General features: G+C 37.4%; 1 long non-coding RNA gene across 1 annotated transcript in view; it reads left to right on the top strand.

Moving 5' to 3' along the window:
• LOC137056555 (uncharacterized) overlaps nucleotides 1-26115 on the top strand; it is a 120286-nt gene that overhangs the window by 69593 nt on the left and 24578 nt on the right. The window contains exon 2 of the long non-coding RNA XR_010900382.1: nucleotides 7751-7823. This is a non-coding gene — a long non-coding RNA (uncharacterized lncRNA). The remainder of the gene's footprint in view (nucleotides 1-7750; nucleotides 7824-26115) is intronic.

Here is a 26115-nt window from a genome sequence, read left to right as displayed (position 1 = left end):
GAGGGGTTGGCGGATGAGAATATCACAGGGCAAAATACAGCAGGGGAGATCGACGCATACGTGTCCTTCCCTTTCCCCTGGTACTGCCCTGCCTCAGGCCGCAGTAAACCCTCTAGATAGCAACCTCTTATACTAGCAGCATTAATCATTAACTGTCATCAGTGTAATGCTATGAACGCATACGCAGTGTGATATATTCTATTCGAAATGACCTCATAAAAGTACAGCTCCATTACAGCTTCTCTTTTGCCAACATGCTCAGGCCCTTCTTTCGCTCCCATCATGCATCCATCCTCCAGACCAAACAAACCACAGATATTTAAAAGAGCCGTCTACAGGATGTGTGCCGTGTGCTGGTGTCCCTGAGGAGCGCCCGTGTTTGCGTTTGAATGATCTGAAGAGCTTAAGGCCCCTGGCTGTGGGAGTTTGGGATCAACCCAAAGAGGAAAGAGCAAGGTCCTGAACCAGAACAAGAGAAGCTTGTTGCTCTCTATCTCTTGCTTTTGCTTTTTCACTCTTTATCTTACACCTCTCACTGGAGGTAGCACATTCGTTATGTTCCCGTTGGATCGGGTTCTGACGCGTCTCCCGCAGAGAAGCAGCCCACACAGTTTAGATCAAAACTCTGGGATGATCCTCAAAGCGCATTATTAATCAAACAATACTTGTGCAAGACCTGCATCAGCTTATTAGAGAGCAGGCGAACGCTGCTTTGTTTGGTGTCTTATTTTCTATGTGATTTAGTTTCCTATGATGAAATGAACTTGTAGAAAGTTTCAAACAGTCACTTGAAGGACATGAACAAGCTTTTAAAATCCCCCCACCCCTCCAACAATCTCAGGGTTTTTTTTTTCCTACTCAGTCACTTTTGACATGACTTCGTTCTCATAGCCCACTGACAGATGACTGTACACTTATGTTCTAAAGGTTAAACTCATGCTTGAACTCTTGTTCCCACAGACTTGTGGTTCATGAGAGAGGAGACCATTTCCGATGGTCTCCATGCAGAGACCATCCATGCATTAAACAGACAAAGTTGAGGAATCTAATCATAAAAATTGACTTTGTAATGTGAAACGGGAATGTCACAGAACTTTGATTCCAAATTTGTAGGGCTGTAAAGGGGTCACGACCTGAGAAATCAAATTTTCCTTGAGCTTAAGAGGTCATCATACTATACGAATATCCTGTAAGTTTCAGAACTGAAAACTTCCATGTTAGTCCAAAAACAGCTTTTATTGTAACCAAGCCCTCGTTGTGGAATGTGCCTATTTAGGATAGGTAAAAGAGTGCCTCTGCAGAAGACAATTAACGCCTCCTTCATCATTGCCCCACCCACTGGCGTGTCAGTGAGATGACGAGGAGAGGAGCCATACAGGATCACTGGACTGAAAATAACATTACCTTTCAAAGGATCGTCAGGCAAGTAGTGTAGTGACTGTGGCCAAAACTGGTACTGCAATCACTTTCAAATGACTGCAGGCCTCGACAGTAACGCTTGTCCGCTTGTCCGGGACAAGTGGGTTATTTGAAAGGACAAGTGAAAGAGAATTTTACTTGCCCGACGGACAAGAGCCTGATTAAAACAAAAAATAACTAGCAATTTACCAAAATGCAAGAATGATTGTGCATTAATTTTAATGTAAGTGGCGATCTATAATGGATAATAATATATAATGAACTGATGATAATAAGGTCGCGCTGTTGATGCTTGTGTAGCCTCTCGAGGAGAAATTGCAACACTTAAGCGTCTGATGGAGAAACTGCGGTAAACATTCAAATATAGAGTTAAACATCACACAACCAAGAGTGCCGTTTTCCTGAATACCATCTCGACTGAAAATGACACTGATTTCATATAAACAATTAAGTAACATTCACTTACATTAACATTCACTTAAATTCACTTACATTTTAGATGCAATATTGCGTTTTTGTTCTATTTAAGCAGTGGAAATCGTTCACAACAGAACCGTAAGGCGTCTCGCAGCAACAAGTGTGTTACTGAACGATTCAGCTTTTAAAAGGAGCCCTTATAGTGTCTTAATTAAAGTGTCAGCCCTTATAGTGTCTTAATTAAAGTGTCAGCCCTTATAGTGTCTTAATTAAAGTGTCAGCCCTTATAGTGTCTTAATTAAATTTAAGGTATTGATCAAATTTAACAATATAAAATGAAACCTAAGCATTGATCAAAATATATTATATTTACAACACACACACAATTAAAAAAAAAAATTATATTTTACTTTTTTCCAGACAAGCAAACTTTTTTAATCGGAAAAGTGAATGAACGATTTGACATGAACATGCTTAATGTCAAGCCCTGGACTGTAGAGCGGTGTATTCCCTCTCCCCCTCCCCCTGACTCGAGGTTGCCAGATAGGCTGCAGGATCAGCAGGAACGTTTGTAGCTGCAGCTGTGGTAACTAGAGCAGAGCTGGCAACCCGGATGCCGAAACACTACTGACTTGTGATTGGTCGATAGGTGGAGGGCGGAGCTTCAGGCCAAAACACAACATGTCAACATCAGTTGAGGGCTGCAACAACAACTTTAAAATGACAATATCCTGGCCAGACTACTGTTGTCAGTGATTCAAGTGTTTGAAATTAACGTGACTTCTTAATGTCTAGTGACATATCAGGGCCATTTTATGATTCATTGAAATACATTTCTTACACACAGTTCCTTTAAGGTTTCTGGGAAAGAGATTTAGATGTAGCAAACCAAAACCTGCCTCTGATTAGATGTAAATAATTGCACAAATAATTAGACCATGTGTGCTTTAATGTTTTTTCTAATATGTGGCGTATGTGTGATAAAGTTTATAGGGACGTGTGTGCGAGGCTTGTTACACATGGAGGTGTGGCGGAATGTAATCACAAGCGCGAATCAAAAAAAATAAAAGGAGCTAAATCGCTTGGAGAAGGATAGACAGATTGTGTTTTATATAGAGCACTTTACAACTCCTCACTGTAAATGCAGGTTTCATTCAAACATAAGCCTCTGATTGGCTCCCTGTTGGGAATGCTTGCTGCTTGTCTCAGTGTGTGTTTATGTGAAAGCTGCTGAGTCTGGTAGAGAATCTGCAGCAAGGATTTAGAAAGTGTTTAATGTTGCTGTGCACATTTATTATGAATCTCAGCACATTCGTTCTGTATGTGAGGTTAGTATGGTTCATCATCAACCGCAGAGGACATCAGATATATAGTGGATTGATTGTAGTTCCGCTTCTTTTGATTTATGTGTGTGATTTCAATTTTAAAACTGCTTCATCCAAATCCGTACCATCCCATTGCTTTGTGTTGATGATATTTATAGCTGTTCATTGTCCCCAAAATGAAAGATTTTTGGATTCTTGTATGTTCTAAAGAAAACGTGTACAGGCACAAAGCAAGGCAGGACATGTAGAGATTAACAGGCCCAAAATAGAACCGCCTGCCTATGTAATTAAACACAGTATTATGGGAAACTTTTAAACATGCACACTTACTGTAGACACAGAAATTCAATGTTCACAAATACACATTTGAAAATGTATCGTATTATACGATTTTGTTTTGATTCGTGCAAACGAATAACTTTCAGAGCCATTTGTGCAATTACTCTTTAATTTTAATCACCTTCTATTTTTTTAGCAGTTCACTTCAATATATCAGTTGCATGACATGAATTTTGAAAATTTCATATATTCCATGTTGTATGTGGTCCTTCAATTAACTCTTTTTCCATTGGCGGAATTATATTGGGGAAGCTATTATGCATCTTCTGAAAGATTTCTCGATAAAAACACAGACGAAAAAAAAGCAGAAACTATCTATCAATCTATCTGCGTTTCTAATATATCTATTTAAAGCTACACTGTGTAACTTATTTAGTTTATTCTTAGCTAAAAAAACACTTAGTTCTTTCAAAAATATATGTGCTCATTAATCTATATTTACTTCTTTCAAGCAATAAAGTATTTTTGTAAGTTTATAATATGCCATTGAAAATACACACGGTGAGGGGTTTGAATGCTGGTCGCCTTGTTGCCCCTCCATCTTAAAAGTACATTAGCCAAAGAGGGACATACCCGCAAATTCAAGCTTCGCTTTTCGCGTTTTAACACTCAATGGCACTCATTGATGAGGTTGAACTGGAAGCCATGTTAATCTTGGACAAAATCGGCCACCGTAGGTGTTAAAACGAAATCGGAATTGAGAGAAACAGAAACTAATATTCACTGGATTGTCATATACCTTTACACACCACATCACACAGTGTAGCTTTCAGCAAAATTTTACGTGAACTGCCCACATAAAACTACATAACCCCACTGTTATATAGGGGGCGCTATTATGCATCTTCTGAAAGATTACAACATTTCTGGATAAAAACATAGATGAAAAACAAGCAGAAACTATCTATCAATCTATCTGCTTTTCTAATGTATCTATCTATGTCTATTTAAGCTAAATTTTATGTAAACTGTCCACATAAAATTTCAGACCCCCCCAACACACACACAGAAAGTGGACTGTCTCAGATCTCGTACCTGGATATGGTAGGATAGGAAGAATTTGGATGTCAGATAAATAAACCCCTACTCCCTGATGGAGACAGCATGAGGATTTATTTCAGCTATCAGAGAGCTAATACTGGTGGCTTTCAACTTAGTGGCTTTAGATCTGTTATCTATATCTAGTGAGCATCCATGCCAGAGCTGTAATTAAAACAAGGTCTTTTTTTGCAATTCGAGACAAAGCTATTTAAAGAAAGAGCCCCTGCGTTTTCCCTCCTGCTCTCCCCAGAGGAAGCTAAACTTTCTATGAATCTGGCATATAGACTACACTGCTGAATAGACAAAGTACCACACTTCTGTCATCATTTCATACATTCAATGGAGCGTTCTGCTGTAGCCGCTACAATGTGTTTTCATTCCTACGTTCTGTGTCGGCAGGAGACCAGTTTGCTGTCGCATTAGTGGTTCTGGCCAATGAAAAAAATCTTTAGTACACAAAGGCGTCCATTTATGTGATTGCCATGCAGCTGACAACAGACAAAAGAAGAAGAAGAAAAGAACCAAAACAAATTTGAAGTGTTTACATAGAGTAAAAACCAGCTTCACTTTATGAGCAGGTATAAGCAACTATTTAAGTGCTTTTTTCTCTCCTTCACAAAGGTGAACAAATGAAGTGAAACGGGAATTGATTTCATTTGTAATAGCCGGATTGAGCCATTGATGAGAAGTTGAATGTTTATTGAAAGGAAAGGCCACATGCACCCACACTCTAAACTATTGCTTTAAATGTTGTCTGAGATAATATTTAAAGGTTCTCCAATCTAAACTGTTACATCTGGTACATCTAAACACATAAATTACATCTACACATAAAGTGTTTTTTTATTTATTTAGTTACAGTTATATAAATATAACTCAATTAAAAAATATGGAGGACTTATTGGGACTTCTAATTCTATTAAGTTTGCTGTGGCCCCATGGTTGAAAACATTTGTGTTTGTGTGTGCGTGTGTTTGTTTGTTTCTTTACTTATTTATTATTAGTTTCTTAATATTAAGCCTATTAACATACAATTACCATCGCACACATGTTGGTAAACGATAGGTGCGTAGGAAAGAGGATAAACAAATCCAAAAACTTAAAATAAACAGAACATCCCTTACACTATCACTGCTTGCAGCCAAAATTAAATTCTGTTTAAAAAAAAAAGTAAAACATTCCAGGATTTTTCTCCAAACAATGGTTTTCAATTGCAAACGTGTTGAAGGTCCAAATCAATGCAGTTTCAAAGGGCTTTGAAGGCCTTCAGAGGCTCTGCACGATCCCAGAGGAATAGGGTCTTATCTAGCAAAACTTTCGGCGGAAGTACCGCCCCAATTGAACATGCAAAAACGAATACAAATGCCCTTTACCAAAAAAAACAAAAACGTCAAAACTGTCCAATATCGTTGTTTTACCTTTTTTTTCTTGCTTACGGATGTTTGTATTAGTATTCTCATGTGCGCTTTGTAAACTCGGGCCAGTGTTTCCACCTACATCTAGCATGACCTTTCCAACGTGATCAAGTAATCCATGGCAAGCAGAATTTCTTTACATTTTTTTATGACGACATATGGTTTCACTAGATAAGACCCTATTCCTGGTCTGGGATCTTGCAGATCCTCTCAAGCCCTTCGAAGCATTTTGAAACTGCATTGATTTGGAACTTTAACAAGTTGGTGTCCGTAGAAGTGCATTTATGTGGAAAAAAATCCTGGAATGTTTTCCTCAAAAACTTAATTTATTTTCAAATGAGGAAAGAGACATGAACATCTTGGATGAGATGGAAGTGAGTAAATTATCAGGACATTTTCTTTTGAAGTGAACTAATCCTTTAAGTACAAAATTAGTTCCAGTTTAGCAGACTTTAAGTATACCAATTTAGTATACGAAAGGCCAACGCAAATCCTCTGCAGCGTTAAAAAACTACTGTCAGGATTTACGAAAGACACGCTGTGAAAATTAGCACTGAAAAGGTGTGGACAGAGTTATTTTGGCGGCTGACCTTGAGTCTCCCTTTCAGGAGCTAGTCAATTTACTGGTATTTGCACCATTATTTAACTCCCAAACAAGCATGTCTTAAACCAGATGCTAATTTGAAATGATCCGGCCGCATCTGTGTTCTTTTGTTTGTGCGTCGTCAGTAGATCACGAGCAGAACTGTCCAATCCCATCAGCGTTTTTTTTTTTTTTGGAAATGCGCACTCGCGCTAATTTGCCGTTTAGTAAATCTGGTTGTAAAAGTAAAATTGCAGGATATTAGATACATAGATATGTTCATGTATTTGTAGCATACTTTAGATAGTTTATTTTTCACTATGGAACTTAGGCCTGGAGCTTTTTTGATTTATTTCGGTACTTCTGCTGTCTACAAAGCTGCTATTAAAGTATGTTTCTAGTAGAGCAAAGTATTACTGTGTTTGGTTATGTAGGTTTCATGCTGCACTTGCTTTTCACATGTGGGAGTTTGGAGTAACTCCTTTGAGCAAACAGATAGTCTGATCTCTGACCTGAGCTAATCAGGCACAAATTTGGCACGCTAAATGCCTGTCTTCAAGTCCTGCGCCTCCACTGCTATTTACATACTCCCCAAGCTGAGATTTTCCCCTTTTGTCTTTAGTCAGTGTGACATCCGAGGTCATCCATCCACTTTTAAATTGAAACATTACGACATCATCTCCCAAAAATGGTCTTGTTGAAATCAGATTACATAACAAGATTAACCCCAGAGGTTTTGACCTTCCTCCTAGCGTTGATAGTCCACAATAAGGAGAATGTGTGGGAGGAATGTATAGAAATATGTGTTTTTGAGAGCTTCAGGTTGTTACCATTGCCTTATGATTTTGTGATGACAATGATCCGCTGATTTGACATATTTCAGGAATGTACATGTTAATACTTGTTGCAGCCACTGGAATTCAACAAGATGACAGTAGAATAAGATGTACCAACCTATTTTTTTAGAAATGTGTGCAGTGGTGCTTAGCAAACAGTTATCTGTGTTTTTCCTGTAAACAGCCTATTCACTGCAGGAATGGTATAGGGATGAGGGAGATTAGCTTTGCATCAAGACTAAAGTACTTGGGAGAAGAAGAAGAGAAGCCTAGGGTGGTTGCTTTTCTTTGTTAGCCTTTCTGCTGCATAGCTTCGCCTATTGGTTTTTCATATACTGAACCCCCTCTGAACAAACTTTTTGTTTTTTCTTGCAGGACGACGGCCTACAGTTCCAGCTATCCCACGCCTGGGGAAAATATTCCAGAAACAAAGCACAACAGGACACTGGTAGGTTATGTGGGCTTCCCTCTTGTACAGTAGCTGAATATGCAGTATGTGATACGCGCCATCAAAAAGAGATGTAAGTTGCTACGGGCCACTTTTGACTGTTTTGAATTTGGCGTTTTTGTTCAAACAAAATGAATTCCATTTATCTTCATATCCGTTACTTAGCTTAAACTCATATGAACATTTAATTTATCACGTCTATATTTTGTATATTATTATGCCTGAATTTTTTATGTACACCACCTTTCAAAAGTTTGGGGTCAGTAAGATTTCTATGAAGGAAATTAAAGCTAGAATTCAACTGATCATAAAGTGACAAGTGAAGACATTTATAATGCTGAGGAAATCAAATCTTTTGAACTTTCTTTTAATCAAAATCTAAAAAATATTCATCAAGCAGCACAACCATTTCAGTTTTTATAATAATAAGAAATGTGTTTCTTTGCTCACCAAAACAACTGTTTAGAATGATTTCTAAAGGATGAAGATCGTTGCCATCACAGGAAACATACATCACACATTAATATCAAAATGTGCTTCTGGTTCAGAATGACAAAATGTTTCATATAGCTGATCACATGTCCCTGAGTAACATATATTCCGCTTCCATGAGACTTTCTTGGCTCAACTTGGCTACCAAATAGGGTCAATGCGATTTGGTTTTGGGAAAAACTTGTTTATATGGGAGAAGTTGCCTGGTGTTCAAAAGCCTTGGTATAAATGGCATCTAGTCTAGCCATTCTTAAGAAGGAAATAGGAGACACACATTCTCTGCATTCCAGCCTACTGTATGTCTGTCTGAAAAATGTGCCCCTTCCCAGCGACAAGAGTTTATAATGCCTCCAAATGGAATTCAACACCATTTGAGTCTAGACTTGCAAACTGCTCTGTATTCATGTAGTGTATGTGATGTGCGTTTTTCTTGCAGGTTATCCCATTATGACAGATGTCCTATGCTGGGGTCTCATGCTAAAAAAACTATTACGGTATCATTTGGATTAGGAGGTGTTTTCTACAACTGTTTGGAGCTAGATTGTTCTCTACTGAAGCTTAGCTGTGTTACAAATAAAAGCAGGACCTCTCGCTCTCTCGCTCTCTCTCCCTCTCTCTCTCTCTTTATCTCAGCTACTGTAGATGAAGCATAATTGCAGTGTAATCTTGGCCCTAGTCTAAGGGCTTTAGAAAAAAATCCAGACTAGATAATACCAGCTGTTTGCTGTTGCACAGATGTTGGAGAGAGCACCTGAAAACATAAAGCAGCAGTGTCCACAAATTTGTTAAGCAGCACATTTTCAACATTGATAATAAGCATTGTTTCTTGAGCACAAAATCAGCATATTAGAAGGATTTCTGAAGGTTCATGAGATCATCACAACCAGCTTTGCCATCACAGGAATAAATTACATTTTAAAATACAAGAGTTAGAAAAGAAAGTATAAAGTCATACATATATATATATATATATATATATATATATATATATATATATATATATATATATATATATATATATATATATATATATATATATATACACTATATATTTTTTCACTTATACTTTATTTTTGATTCAAATAAATGCAGCCTTGATGAATATAACATGTCTTTCAAAAACATAAAAAAGATTCTTACTAACCTACTTCAATGTATTTGTGTATTTGTGCTCATCTATGTGATGGGCATATAAATCGGTACCGTGTTTGATTTCACGGCCTACTAACAAACAGGTCTACACTCATGGGTTTGTTGACTGCTCACATATGTTGGTTCATGCTACATGCCCCAGTTATAGGGTGAATCCAAACAATCCAAGTGAACTGTTTTGGTTAATGTGAAAAATCACTGTAGAAAACAAGGCACACATTTAGAACGGCAGAGTAGCATACAGATGCAAAGTTAATGGGTAGCCGTGAAGCTTCCAGATCTTTCCCTGCATAAAACACTAGCTTTTGGCCAGAATGCTTTACGGTATTGGTTTATGCTGTTTTGGTGTTAATAGTCTGGTATAGGTGGACTAACCCTAACCCTATCCCTATCCCATAAGTGGTGACGCCGGCTGTTCAGGGAACTTGCTGGATAAACTAGTTAGAAAAGTGACATCAGTATCCAAAACATGACATATGTTTCCATACTGCTATGGTGGTGTTCTCTTTTTTTCTTTGATATTCTGAAATTGGTGTTGCAGAAAATAAACCAGAGCCAAATGTGATATGCATTTTCTTTGGCAGACTCTCAATGAGTTAGAGGCCCCTTGTACCTGTGTTATTGGGCTTTACGCTTTGGGGTTAGAGGGGTGTTGGGGGAGCTAGAGTTTACAGTATATTTTTCAGTTACAGTCTAACATTCTTAACACCTCATAAATTACACCTGCTGCGACACCACCAAGGCCCGATGAACTTCAAGCACGCCGAGGGGAAGTGAAGTAAGCAGTGAGGTCTTTGCGGGATATTGCTTTCCAGTGACTCCCCCTCTCTTTCCTTGAGCTGCCTCCTTTCAAAATGAGAGTGGTCTTAAGATTGGATAAAGATCTCACAAATTGCCTAGTTTGGACACCGTGAAAACAAAGTAGAGTGTCAGTAAATCCACAGTCCCTCTCTTAGATGACCAGAGGTCACAGAGTTCTAGGATGACCTGACTTAAAGGGATAGTTCACACAAGAAATGAATTCTGTCATCATTTACTCACCCTCAAGTTTTTCAAACCTGTATAAATATATTTGTTCTGCTGAACACAAAGGAAGACTTTCTGATGAATGTTGGTAACCAAGCAGATGTCGGCAGCCATTGACTACCAAAGTATTTTTTTTTCTTTCCACTGTGGTAGTCAATGGGGCCTGAGACATTTATACAGGTTTGGACTAACTTGAGGGTGAGTAAATACTGACAGAATTTTCATTTTTTAGTTAACTATTCCTTTAAGGTTGTGTGTCCACAATAATAATTTTTTCCCTGAGGCTAGCCTATTTCTGCAATTGTTTTAAATGGGAGCATTGTGTTTTTTTTTGTGTGTTTTTTTGTTCAACGCCAACAGCGTGACCATTGTGCTGAGCATCTGTTTCACGCTGAGCGATCTGCGTTATTATACAGAATATTCAAATTTGGGTAAAACGCAGCGTTCATCACAGTACCTTTTTATCAAGCCGTCCAATCACAGTGCAGGAGGGACGGGACAAATACCACACTGACCAACCTTCACATTAATTTTGTTCAACAATAACAAACTACAACAAGAAGCACATCTCTTCATCCAAAACTAGTGCCAGAGCAAATACTTTACATTTGTGTCGAACTTTACATATTCAGAAACTATTTGCAAAATCCGATACTAGTAACCGTTCCGTGGATATTTGTATCATAACACAAATAGCATCTCAAATGAAATAAAAACAACAATAACAAACCGCTGCACCACCAAAGTGGTGCACCATCACTTTTGTTTTCTGTGCACTTCACCTATACTGCTCCTGTATGCATACTGGATCACTGACTTGCTTGAGAACCCTTACACTGCAGTGGCAGGCCAAACCTTTGTACCATCCCCCACATGCATAAAGCGTTAAAAACTACAAGGTGTTCAGAAAGAAAAGTACAGTACGTACTGTCCTGGGGCCCTCGTTTCTCAAAAGTATGCAGCAGTGCAGTGCACACACGTGCAAGAGTGTTTCTGGCTTTTGACACAGGTTTGTATGCTCAGACCTTCTACACACATCATTGATTTTTCTAACCTCTGCAATATGCCACTCCTGCATCAATGAATGGTTTCCTGGAAGAAAAAAACTGATCCATAGACCGTCTGTACAGAGCACATAGACTGAATCTCACTCCCATACCTTGTTTTTTTTTTTTTTTTTTTTTTTTTGCTCTCCTTCTCTGCAAAGCTGCTCAGGTTTTCCTACAGCCTGTTAATTTGGGACATTATGTAAATAGAGCAAGAGGAAAAGTAAGTGTCCAGTTGCTTGACACTTTCCTCCTACATTGTAGCATTAACAAATGTTTATTTGAGTTTTAGGACAGGCTAGTCTCACATAGCCAGATTTTTTACTAAACAAAAGGTATAGTCCATGTTGCAACTTATTCTGACAAAGAATGCTCACCTAGACAAGAAGTGACCATCCGAAATTACCACTTTTTTTTTTTAAGTGATGTTTAGGGGCGAAAGTATCTGAAATTGGTTTTACAACCGGAAAATGGTAATAATCCGATTTCTACCTATAGAAAATATGTTGATGATCACGTTATTTTACAAATAAGTAAAGTCAGCCAATCAGATTAGAGCTTGCCAGATGTAGAAAGTACTCTTAATGTGGTCGTTGAAAGTTGAGTTTTGTTTTCAAATGTAAAACCAGATTTCTAAAATGTGTAGGTTTGCCTGTGTGCGCGTGATTGTGGCTGTCCGGCTCGTGGCACCTCTGTCAGCCCTGAGCTATTTGTGTCATGGAAAGCCGAGATTTCACGCTGGTTTGCTATCCACGTTGTGGTGCTGATATGAATTGCTCGCTCTAAATTTTAACTGGCCTTGTGATTGTACATCCACAGATCCATATTGTAAATGTCATATGCTTCATTTAAAAGGCTCAAATGTTACTGCCCATGCATGGTAGTTTCAGTGTTAATAGTTCTTGTGCCCCTCTCCAGGTGTCTAATAAGCTTCATTATGAAAAGGACAGTCACTAGTCCACTTCTCTTCAGGGGAACATACATTATTTTTCATACACATGAAAGCAGTTGTCTGCTTGAAAGTGTGTGGTTTTTGCCCTTTGGTGAGCGTGTACAATGTGACTCATATGTGCGTAACGAGCCTTAAGTAAGTTTGAATTTATGTACAGTGTGTTTTGAACTTCCATAGCCTGTAGGTTTGTGTATATGTATGTGTGTGAGAGAGAAACTTCCTCTCTGTTTAGTTTATAAGTGGATTAGACATGGATGTGGAGACTTCCTGGGGAGCTCACAGCATGGGACGCACACAGGGAGGGAGGTTCACGACAGTCTGTTTGTTGTGTTCATCTGTTCAACCATGTTAATTAAACCGTTGCTTCCCATGTTTTACAAAAATTAAAAAAAACATGCTCTTTTAACAGCTTGAGGTGCTCTCTATTTGTAAGGCTTTCTACTAGTCATTTTTGATTTCCAACGTAAAAGTATGAATCAGAAAATGTGCAAATATAATTCTTCAGGCCTCGATTCTTCTGCTGGTTTTACATTTTCAGTGGCCCTACCACAGAAAAAAAGATCAAATGTGACCCTGGACCACAAAACTAGTCATAAGGGTCAATTTCAACATCATCTGAAAGCTGAATAAATAAGCATGGGTATATGATACAAATCTGAGAGGGCAAAAAAACATGTCCAATTGAAGTCCTTAGGAATGCATATTGCTACTACTAATACATTTATATATATATATACAGTATGAAATTTACAAAATATCTTCATGGAATATGATCTTTACTTAATATCCTATTGATTTTTGGCATAAAAGAAAGAATCTATAATTTTGACCCATACAATGTTTTGTTGGCTATTGCCACAACTATACCCTTGCCACTTATGACTGGTTCACTGCGGTCTAGGTTCACAAATAGATTTTTAGTGATGTATTTTTTTTTAGAGATGCCCCAGTCGACCAATAAATAAATCGGCCAAAATCTGCCATTTTTTGCGATCTCTGTTCTTCACAAATGGCATTACAATAATTTCCTAAAATGTCACTTGTGTGAAAATATTACTAAGTCAGTAAACATGAATTTAATACAGGCCAGAGATGTGGCACAATGAAGATGGACGAAAAAAGGAAATGAGAGCTCAGAAGTACCAGCAGAGAATATTCCAGGCACAGCAAGCTCACTGTTTGCTAAGCTCGGAATTTTGGAAGAAAAATATAAATATTCTATTGCAGGGCTCCAGACTGAAACCACCACATTACCCAACTGATAAGAATCATTTTTGTTGCAAATGAAAAACATCAAACGGCAAATTAAAAGAGAATTTTAAAAGGAAACCACGCTTCTACAATGGTGGAATGGTGGAAAATGTCATATAAGATGATTAAGAGATAACAGGTTAAATATTTTGTTTTTAACTTTGTAATACTTTACAATATTCATAAGTATACTGTATACTTTTTATAACAAAAGTTTTGCTTGAATTATAAATTACACAAAGAAAAGTGAACTTTCACTGTTGTTGGTTGCACTCAAATCATCCTTGTTCACATTACTTGAAAAAAACCTCATGTAACTACATGAACTTAAATTTACTGAGTTGTTTCTACTAAAAATGAGTATTAGCAGCTTTACTTAATCAGTGTTTGTTTGGTCATTGCTGAGTGAAACAAACAAACTGGACAGTGGATCTGCAGTTCCCAGCATGCTTTGCAAGAGACTGCAATAGGAGAATAAATTTAGGGATTAAGATGTTATTTTATGTGTTTTTCAGTAGAGGGAAATATGTTGTTAGTGTTTAATGTTCAGTTATGTTGGACATTTAGAGGAGTTTCTGTAATTTTGTGGTTACCATTATGCAGAAAAGTGGTGCCTGTGTTCAGGCTGCTGGCACTCATATTCATATACACATTTACTGGGTGGAATTCTTGCCCTCAATTAAAATGAGTTTGTCCAATTAGTTATTTTTGCATTTTGTTTCTAAAATAATGCTTGTTTTTTGATAGTTGTCCACTTACACTTGTAGAGCAAATAGTTAATTTAATAAGGTAAATCGAATCGATAAATGTGTTCACCTAACATAAACCTTTTTATATTAAACATAACTTTATTACATTTAATCATTTATTAAGTTAATTGCACATATAAATGTTATGTAACAGTGACAAATTCAAATGGTTTGTATTTACTCAAAGAAATTTTGTCAGCTTTACTTGAATTTCTTTTGTATAACTAAATTGTTATTTGTAAAAATTATAAAAGATTATTGGTTAAATTGAAAAAATAAAGTTGTGTGGAACAACTTGACGATGCCTTTTTAAGTGAATTCAAGTAATTTTTGAGTGTATATTTGAAATTCCTTTTTTTTAATTGGAATATATTAGTTTGATATTTTGTGAAAATGCATGCATTGCAATATCTACCATTAGCCTGAACATTTTGGTTACCCTTTTTTTAAAAATAATTTTTCTTTGCTGAGGTCCAGGTGTGGTAGCAGCAGGCGCATCAATGAGCATCAGTGTGAGATATCCACAATCAAACTAATTAGCTGATTAAACAACATAATAATGTGTTTCAGAAAAGCAGGAGGCTCTGTGAGCTAATCTGCCTACTTATCTTTTCTTACCATCCCCACCAACAGAGAGGATGCAGCAAAACAAACACACACTTGTATTTTTCCTTTTAAATAATGAAAAACATTTTGTCTCACTACACATCTGGCACTAATAGCAAAACATAATGCATTAACAACATAAAACAAGGTCATCTACTATATCCTCTTGAACTATTAAAGAGATTAAAATTAGCCCATGATTTACTCCCCCTCAAGCCATCCTAGGAGTATATGACTTTCTTCTTTCAGACGAACACAATCTTGAGTTATATTGAAAACTTGTCTTGGCTCTTCCAAGCTTTATAATGGCAGTGAATGGTTAGGGTTGAAATTTTTGAAGCCCAAAAAAGTGCATCATAAAAGTAATCCATATGACTCCAGGGTAAAGGCCTTCTGAAGCGACATATAATAAAATATGGCTAGATTCTAAAAGAATAACCCCTGAACTGACTTATGACGTATTGATGAACACAAAAGCGCATAAGATACAGCAAAACAAAACACCGGTCATGAATTTTTAAAGAGAAATTTCTGCAGATTTTGATATAAGAGAAGAGTTACTTGAATTTGTTCACCAGCCCTATTTGTTTGAAAAGCAAGGCTTAAAGCATTGCCCTACTCCTACATGGCATCAGGGTTACTTTTTTAGCTTAAGTCAACTTGCGTAGGCCTTCTGTTGGAAGCCATATGTTGTAGCTTTATACAGTTTTAAATATGGATATTATTCTTACAAAAAACCCATCGCTTCGCTTCAGAAGGCCTTTATTAACCCCCTGGAATCATATGGATTACTTTTATGATGAATGGATTTTTGGACTTCAAAATCAGGACTGTCTTTCACTGCCATTATAAAGCTTGGCAGAGCAATGATGTTTTTAAAAAAAAAAATATAACTCTGATTGTAGTCATTGTATGTCATATACACATATAATGGCTTGAGGGTAAGTAGTACATCATGGGATATTTTTCATTTTTGTGTGAACTATCCCTTTAAGTCTATATAATGCATTAAAAAAGATAGGTTGATTAGAATATTGTCAGATGTAATTGTGATGTTATTTAACATTGCTGGCTACCTATATGAATTAAACGAAAATTTGGTAAAGCCTCTTGGATTATTTTTAACAGATGTCACTAACTACAAAATGAACCTCTCAGGGGAAAAACACTAATTCATTCTGCTTCAAAACATAGAAGACTCTAAATGATTTCCATCTGTGGAGTCATATCTTCTGATGTTCAGCCATTCCCATCAGTCTTCTTTATGCATTTTAGCGGAAATGCCCATGTTCTGTTTACGAGAGGTTGATATTTCTCAGTATTTCAAAAAAGAGCTCAACATTTATGGTGATTACCTTTACCATGTCAGGCTTCATCAGTTATTTAAGCTCTAAATAGAATATCTGGATATTTACAATGTGCATTTAAATGTCACTCTGGGAATATAAAAGGAAAAAATGTCACAATAACAACATAGCTCAACAATAAAGATGGCACGGGTGGATTAAGAGTGTCTCGGCCAGTTGACAAGATGCGTGGTGTTCAATAAATGTCACATTTGCTCATCTTGTATGCATGGTTTTAAACTTTGCAAACTTAAAAATGTGCTTATCTGTGATCTACTGCAGATTATCAAAGTAATGCTATCAGATGGCCGACATAGATGTGAGAGTAATGTTTTGCATCATATGTCCTCACTGTCCAGCAAGCCATTATACACTCACCTAAAGGATTATTAGGAACACCATACTAATACTGTGTTTGACCCCCTTTCGCCTTCAGAACTGTCTTAATTCTACGTGGCATTGATTGAACAAGGTGCTGAAAGCATTCTTTAGAAATGTTGGCCCATATTGATAGGATAGCATCTTGCATTTGATGGAGATTTGTGGGATGCACATCCAGGTAGGGATGGCTCGATACCACAATTTTGGCTTCGGTACAGTACCACAATCTAATACCGAAGTACCGATATTAAATCGATACCACAAGGTCTGATATTAGCGCGGGTAATTGCACGCGAATGAGAACAATTATGCAAGTTTTGAGTTTATAAAGTGGGAAATTACCACAAATTTTTAGGCTATTAGTAAATTAATCAGCAAAGCTTATCACATCAAATCAGTCATTTGAAAACTTTCTTGTGAGAAATAATTTCAGCAAAAATCTCTCAAAATTAGCAAATTGCTTCTGGTTTCAAAAGACATCGCACTACACTAAAGCAATCTGCATAATCCGATTCAACATTTCACGCTCGTCTCGGGACGGAGAACGGAAATCATTTGAACACGCAAGAGATTTTATAGCATTTCGTAATAACAGTTAAGTTACAGGAGATATGAGCTCATACCACACACACACACAGGCGGTTGTGTCTAACGCGAATTTAAATAGTGCAATAGTAACGTTATGCGTGCAAATATAATGAGATCTAAATGTCATTGGTTGAAACGAACGCTGGAGATTGTGATATTCGATCTTATGTTAGGCTATGTGTGTGCGTTGATCAGTGTTAAAAGAAAATACATTTCTAAATGAGATGGTTTGAATGATTCACTGACCTGTCGATCTCTTAAGAAGTCTTAAAGTCAGGATAGTGACAGATGCTTCTTGGCTAGGTTTGATGGTTCTTCATCAGTTTTATAAGCAAAGTCATTACAAATGTCACTTCTACTCCTCTCTTTATTAATTCGTTTTGGGCATCTTGAGTGAGATTCAACTGCTTTATCCATTTTGTCCGTCTATGTTGTTGTCACATTTGCCGGTTGTTTCGGGTCAGTTTGGGTAGCGCGCTGCCATCTAGCGGTGAACTTCGGAAAAGCAGCATATACCGAAATGTGCCAAATCATGATATCGTACTGTTTTAAATAAAATGTATACCGGTATTTTTCCAGTACCGGTATACCGCGCATCCCTACATCCAGGGCACGAAGCTCCCATTCCACCACATCCCAAAGATGCTCAACGTGAAGTGGAGCTAGTTTGAGATCTGGTGACTGTGGGGGCCATTTTAGTACAGTGAACTCATTGTCATGTTCAAGAAACCAATTTGAAATGATTTGAGCTTTGTGGCATGGTGCATTATCCTGCTGGAAGTAGCCATCAGAGGATGGGTACATGGTGGTCATAAAGGGATGGACATGGTCAGAAACAATGCTCAGGTAGGCCGTGGCATTTAAATGATGCCCAATTGGCACTAAGGGGCCTAAAGTGTGCCAGGAAAACATCCCCCACACCATTACACCACCACCATCAGCCTGGACAGTGGCAACAAGGCATGATGGATCCATGTTCTCATTGTGTTTATGCCAAATTCTGACTCTACCATCTGAATGTCTCATCAGAAACAGAATGTCTTCAATGGTCCAATTTTGTTGAGCTCGTGCAAATTGTAGCCTTTTTCCTATTTGTAGTGGAGATGAGTGGTACCTGGTGGGGTCTTCTGCTGTTGTAGCACATCTGCGTGTTGTGGCTTCACAAATGCTTCGCTGCATACCTTGGTTGTAATGAGGGGTTATTTCAGTCAAAGTTGCTCTTCTATCAGCTTGAATCAGTCGGCCCATTCTCCTCTGACCTCTAGCATCAACAAGGAATTTTCGCCCACAGGGCTGCCGCATACTGGATGTTTTTCCCTTTTCGCTCCATTCTTTGTAAACCCTAGAAATGGTTGTGCTTGAAAATCCCAGTAACTGAGCAGATTGTGAAATACTCAGACCGGCCCGTGTGGCACCTACAACCCACACTCAAAATTGCTTAAATCCCCTTTCTTTCCCATTCTGACATTCAGTTTGGAGTTCAGGAGATTGTCTCGACCAGGACCACACCCATTAATGCATTGAAGCAACTGCCATGTGATTGGTTGATTAGATTATTGCATTAATGAGAAATTGAACAGGTGTAATAATCTAATAATCCTTTAGGTAATTCTTTAGTGTATATGTAATACTACATTACAGCTCTTTCATTTCCAGTTGTATTGCATTACATGTGTTTGTTAGATACTGTACTAACATATTTTATTAAAAAACTAATGTTATAAATATATTTACGTATGCATATAATATATGCATATTGTATCCAAACTAAAGAAATGCCTATATTAAAACATACATTCACAAAGCTTTTGGGCTAAAACAGAAACAAGAAACAAAAACTAATATTACTAATTAAATGTTAAATATTGAGTTAGGATTAGTCGCCTGTAAATATAATGTTGTTGACTTTTTTTCTAAAATGTATATATCTAAAATAAACAGATTTGACATGTTCCACCACTGTTAGATCATTCCTCCCTGTCCCACTCTCTCCCATTTCTTCCTCTCGAATGCCTTTCGCTGATTATGACCATAATCAGTGTTACCTGTACAGGTGTTTCCACCTCACCCCAACTACCATACGGATGCAGTTCCTGTAGGTAGGGATTAGGGTCGTCGGATAAGAGCGAAGCTGAAATTCCAACCAGTTCATGATAGCTTTCAACTTTAACCCAGATGAAATACCAACAGCAGAAAGACAATTAAGCCAGTCAGTGGTGTTTTACCCTGCCTCCATTTCCTTACATGGCCCTAAGAACAGCGGTGGCTAGATTCTCACTCAACAAATGCTTTTCATTTCACTTTGCTTCATGTGCTATTAGTTTTGCAAATGCTTATTTAACATAAACATCCTTGTAAGACTTGTTCAACCCCGCAAACATGTTACCAGACAGGTCTCGGGAGTTATGGAGCCTGCATTCCTCCTTGAGTTATAAGTTCCTCCCTGAGTGAATATGTTAATTCTTACTGTTTGCTAAGCTGGATCATATCCCAAGGTAATATCATCTTCTCGCTTAATTAAACAAAACATAAACGGATTTAACCGTGGAATGTGCGGCGTATAGTATAACTAGATGGGTGGTTGTTTAATAGTGTCTTGATCTTACAGATGGTGTTGTGATGCAAGTGGAGTGACAAGAACTTTTAGGTCATAGTTTTGAGATTGTGTAAGATTGATGAGACCTATGCGGTCCTGCCTTGTATACATGTTGACGTGTACTGTATATAATATAAGGTGTATAGTGTCTGCAGGTATCTTCAATAAAATACATTAATGAATTGGATTTAGGCTGATTAGATCTTCTACACTGTTGTTGATTATTTCTGCTGCTGCTACTGTTTATAGATTCTCAGACATCATGCTTTGAGAATGTAATATAGCCTGCTACTGCATTAATAGATATGCATGAATCTCATTGCAGATCTAGGCAGGTGGAGCTGGGGGAGGTGGAGGGTTTCAGAGTGATGATGTGATTGCTTGTAAGCATGAAGAACTTTGCTGAAAAACCTGTTGCACATCATTGTCTACATGCCTTCGGCCCTCTGATTGATCGTTAATACTTTAAGCCTTTTAGTGTAATTGTAAAAATGTTCACCTCTAGGTTGAGGTGTTAATTTATTTAACAATATATATATGATAAAATGTTCCTCGACAACCATTTTTTTTTGCCTGTCAAGCCAGATCCACATCAAGATTTTGGGTCTGGGAACTCACTGTTGACAGGGCTCAATCCGAAGGGCGGGATAAACGGTTGTCTTTCAAACTCCCTCTGCATGTAATTGGATAGCGCTACAACCAACCAGAGCAACGTGAAGTTGAGCTAGTTGATAGATTTAACTTTTGCCGTTTCCCCTTGGCAAAACTCTGAACAAATCTTCCCTTTTTAAGAATGATTTCAGTGCAGTTCTTTTCTCAAAGAAAAGCTTAACTCCAAGTCTTCCAGAGTCGCGGTCAAAGCTGATTCGAAAGACCGCTGTTCGTCCCGCTTCTTTGTTTACAAGTAGCACATGGAACATCCACTACTCTGCTGTCATTATTCTAAGCCCGCCCACTGACTCTATACACGATGTGATTGGCCTAACCAGAGTTTGGTTTTTCAAGCTTACAGGTCTATGAAGAGTTGCTAGACGACAGTGGCTGCAAATTAGATTTGCTGCCACTAGCGTGCGTCAAGATTTCTAGGCAATTTCTTTTCACTAAGACTAAGACGAGATAACGATAATTGCACCTTTACCATATTGTTGACGAAAATAGACAAAACTAAAATGGAGTTAAAGGTAGGGTATAATGCTATTTCATGCATACTGAGCTTTTTACACCGTTAAAGACTTGGATTCCCATGCTAAACATAGACAAAGTTTCCAAAAATAAGTTGGTCGTTTGATGGAGTATTTTGTGTGATAAAAATACTACTTCTGGTTTCTCAGAAGTTTCAGAATGTTTTTTTTTTTTGAGTATGGGTCTACGTGACGTCAACAAAGGTGGGATTTCCTTGTACGGGCACTTCTTCCACCAGAGCCAGAGGGTGAAAGCAGTATGCCTAACAAAGTACAAATTAATCATTTACACAAGCTGCTAAGCAAATACTGGCAGTCGAAAAGCCTTATAGTCAAAATAGTTACAGTCGAAATAGTTACAGTACATAATGTTAACTTATAGAGACATATAGATACCACCCCTCTAAAAAACTAAAAACTTCACCAAATTCTCTTTGTTTTTGTCGAGAAAATTACTTTTTTACAAGCCTCTACAAGATTTCGTGGTTTTGGTTGCCAGATGTCAAGAGTTAAACTATACTCTCTGTGACAATACAGATTTGGAATTATTATAATTACTGTTAGGAATTTCACAGTTTCGTTTTTTTAAAGTTTTTTTACGAGTTATCATAATGTGTTAATTTGTGATAAGCCTATAATAGATCAGGAAACATGAGGAAATAAAATAAACCATGCATCTGAGTTGTGCAATAATTCTAATTAAATAAAAAAAATAAATAAATAAAAGAATAATAATACAACCGTTATTTTGTATTAAAAATAACGCACATTAATCAGTGCAAGTTTTCACTGACTAAAACTAGACTAAAACGTCCAGACAAACTAAACAAAGCAGGACAAGGTTAAAAGAAGTATATCATAGGACAAGACGAAGACTTAATAAAAAATTGCTGACTAATTTAATCAATACGTTTATACATTTCAAGATAAACATTTAGAAACGTAGTGTTGCTTAAATACAAACAGCGGGGGGGGGGGGATATATATATATATTTTTTTAAAATGTAAGTATAAAATATATTACATCTTTTTGTCCATTTAATAACAGTATCTGCACACAATGTATTTTTTGGCTCAGTTTGTGCTATTGAATAATTTATACAAATTTAATTTAATTTAATTTTTTATACTTTGTCTAAAGTTTGAACAAGCTGCTCTATTTTTATGAAAGTATTATATATGTGGCTGTACAGGGTTAATAGACGAGGACGTTTTGTACTGTTCAGGGTATCTGTGATCATGCTAATTGGTCTCTTTCTCCTGAAAGTGAAAAAGGTCTCTGACTCAGTACTTGCCTTTGGACTGTTGAGGTTTCGCAGAAATTTTCTGGTGCTACACGCTACCTAGGTCAAAGATCAAAAGCTAAACCAAAAGTGAACCTTCTGTTGCTGTGGCAACAAAGCAGGATATGTAACCACGGTGCCGCAGGAAAGAGAGGACTTCCTCTCTGTGCACGTGTAAATGTTTTAATGGGAGTGTTTAGGGGGTGTGCCAGTGTTTTCAATGAACGCTTTTTTTAACCAGTAGCGCAGTAAATGTGTATCAGCTACCTTGAAATTAGAAACAAGAAGGTGTGTGCTGCTCCAATTACCATTGTGTAAGGGATACTGTGCTGATAACGTCTTTTTATTGCTTGTGTATCAACTTCCATTGACTTTTGAAAGAGCACCATCTCGTTTTTCACAATGATTATTGTCACACCTTTACAGTAGTCTTGTTCGCACTGCAAAACAACATTTTCCTTAGTATTTTTGTCTTGTTTTGACCATAAACACGCTTTCTTTCATGGCAATGCTGAGAGATTGGCATAGTAATGTCAATATCACAATTTGAATGTATTAAATGCACCGATTGTATTTTTTGATTTTGATTTTTTTCATTTGTTTGACCTGCCGATACAAATTTTTGGAGATTACGATTTTCTTTCAAAGAACTATACTTGACAATGTATTGAAACAAAAACTTTTATACAATGCACAATTTTATTTTTAAATAAAAGACTAATAAAATAGGACCTTTGACAGCGCATACAAACAAAAACTTTTATACAATACAACGTTTTATTTTTAATTAAAAAGACTAATAAAATATGACCTTTGAGAGTGTATACAAACAAAAACTTTTATACAGTACATCATTTTATTTTTAAGTAAAAAGACTAATACAACCTTTTTCAAACTATTTTCAAATAACAGCACACAAATACAACAGATTAAAGAGTGGGGGTATAAGGTATATTTAGGTAAAGAATACAACAGAAATTAAACTAATCATATAAAATAACTATAGTCTTCATTGTTCAAATTATACAGATTAATGCTTGCAATTAGTTACAAAAGATTTTCTTTGTCTTTTTGTAAATCTCATTGATTTACATGACAAGAACAGCAGCAGGACTATTAGACTATTAGACTATTAGACACTACAGTGCTTGTATGTTGTTGTCTTTCAATTTATTTGATTATTAATTCTCAGAAAGTAAAACGGAAATGACATTCATTACAAGATACATTCATTACAAGATGATTAAAGCATTTCAAAATCCACCTGCAGACTATTTTTCTTGTGAACCCAATCTCGTGTCTCGACTCGTGAGCTAAGTGATTTGTCACACCCCCAGCATTTGACCGTTTAAGTGCAGCCACTCATTTTTGTACTTGCGACTCACAACTGCTCAAGACTTAAAGAGCTATAGATCAGCTTTTGGTGTGAATGCGAAACCTGCGGGAATTAGTAAAATTATGCCTCCATAATTAATACATACACTATTAAAAGGGTTAATAGTGTTTAGCATATGGCTTTGTATTAGTAGAAACCCTGTAGTATATTCAAATGATTGTGGGAGTGGCCTCGTAGGGCAGTGAAGCACTCTGGGAATTGTAGTCTTTCATCCCCATAAAGCAAAAATAATTTTTTTGTCTTATCTCAGTCTAGAAAGCACCAAATTCAAAAATAATTTCACATTTCTGCTACATTAATGATCCAGTTTAAATACAGATTCGTCTTCCCAGCGCTGAAGTACCCCTTAAACTGTAGCAAATGATATGAGGGAGTGAGAGCGGGTGTCTGTGTCACTTTGCCATTGGAGAGAGAAGAAAACGAGAAGTGAGAACCGCCTGCCGGCTTAAAATTGGTAAAACGTGAGACTGACAGGCCGCTTTACGGTCCGGCCCGTTCATGCGGAAAATCTGCCGATTCCAGTCCCTGGCCAGGCAATCGATGCATCTCTAATGCATTTGGACTTGGCGGAATAGATCTGTTATGCTGCTGCAGAGCAAGTACCAAGACTTGCTACTGCCAGTACACACTCAAACACATTGCCGTGAGCATGTAAGACATGCTGCTGCTGTTGCACATGTAACAAACATGAAATAACCCCCTGTTGCAGATATATAAAATATATCAAAATTAATATATCAAATATATAAGATGTATCAAGCTCAAACCACCCCCATCTTCCCAAGACTAAGCTCAGCACTATGGGGGATCAGGCTTTCTGTTCTGCCGCTCCTCGGATTTGGAATGCCCTACCCGACCATCTGAGGGCTCTTGAGACTTTTAAAAAAGGACTTAAAACATTTCTTTTTGGGAGAGCTTATGTCTTTTATTAGGGATGCACGATATTATCGGCACGACATCGGAATCGGCTGATAAACGCTTAAAATATAAAAATCGGCATCGGTCGATATGAAAACATTATGCCGATATGCCTTGCCGATATGATAACGTGTTAATGTGCCTGCAATAACTCACGTGTGCAAGGAGTGCTACAGCGATAAGACCATGTCAGCACTGCAGTCATTCTTCAAGTGAAAACAAGAAAATACATTGCATGTACAGTGATTTATATTGTTTTTAAATGCTGCCTTGAATTTCTGAATGCACGTACAGAAGGACGTGACCGTCAGCAGCAGATTTGCCACGTTTTCTAGTGATGTCCGGTTCGCGAACGAATCGTTCTTTTTAACCGGATCTTTATAGTGAACCGGTCGAACCAGTTCACCAAATCGAACTGAATCGTTCTAAACGGTTCGCGTCTCAAATCAGGGCTGATCCCACAAATACTGTAGATATTAACTTTCTGCCATCAGTGACAGTCTCTCAAACTAGAAATAAAACGAATATCTTGAAGTAGATGCTGTAACTCCAATCGTTAGCTGAAGTGAGACATGTTTTGCTGAGAGATCTGATGAACTCACGAGCAGCTGATACTGAGCATGCGCGTGTAACCGAACGTACCGGTTGTCGGATCCTCGGATCAGCAGTACAGAATCAAAACCGTTTCTATCGGACACGTTCGATACTGAGAACCGATGAGCCGATGAGCTGCGCATGCGTGTTATTTGTTCAGAGGAACGAAATGCAGGTTAAGTGTATTTAAAACTAATCACGTTTGGAAACATTATAACAAAGCTGTCACTGTATTATTTTAAAGTTTTGGAAACAATAGATTGTAAAACGGTCAAATTAAACATTTATTTGTTTTATCAATAATGCATGATATTTTCAGGAACAGCTTTTATCTTATTTAATTTCTAAGTCGATAAAGATTTTAAAATAGATGTAATCAAAACAGTAGGTTTGATATAGACTATTCAGCTTGCAGCAGTTCGCAGCTCAGCACCCTGTGCTCAGCACACACACACACACACACACACAACACACACACACACTGATACAGCGGTTCTCGAGTCAGATCGACCGGTTGCAACGGATCACCGGTACAGAATCGAGAACCGTTTCTATCGGACACGTTCGATCTTTCGGACATGTTCGATTCTGAGAACCGGTGAGCTGAGATACTGAGCATGCGTGAGAGCGTCGTAACCGAACTGTTTCTCTCGGACTGGGACAGCTGATGCTGATAATACATGAGCACGGGTGAACTGAGGATTTGTGTAAGTATTATGTCAATGTAAGTTTATT

Source organism: Pseudorasbora parva, chromosome 21 (genome assembly GCF_024679245.1).
Source record: "Pseudorasbora parva isolate DD20220531a chromosome 21, ASM2467924v1, whole genome shotgun sequence".
Lineage (NCBI taxonomy): Eukaryota > Metazoa > Chordata > Actinopteri > Cypriniformes > Gobionidae > Pseudorasbora > Pseudorasbora parva.
Note: the sequence above shows the minus strand (reverse complement) of the source record. Positions and strands in the feature narration are given on the sequence as shown.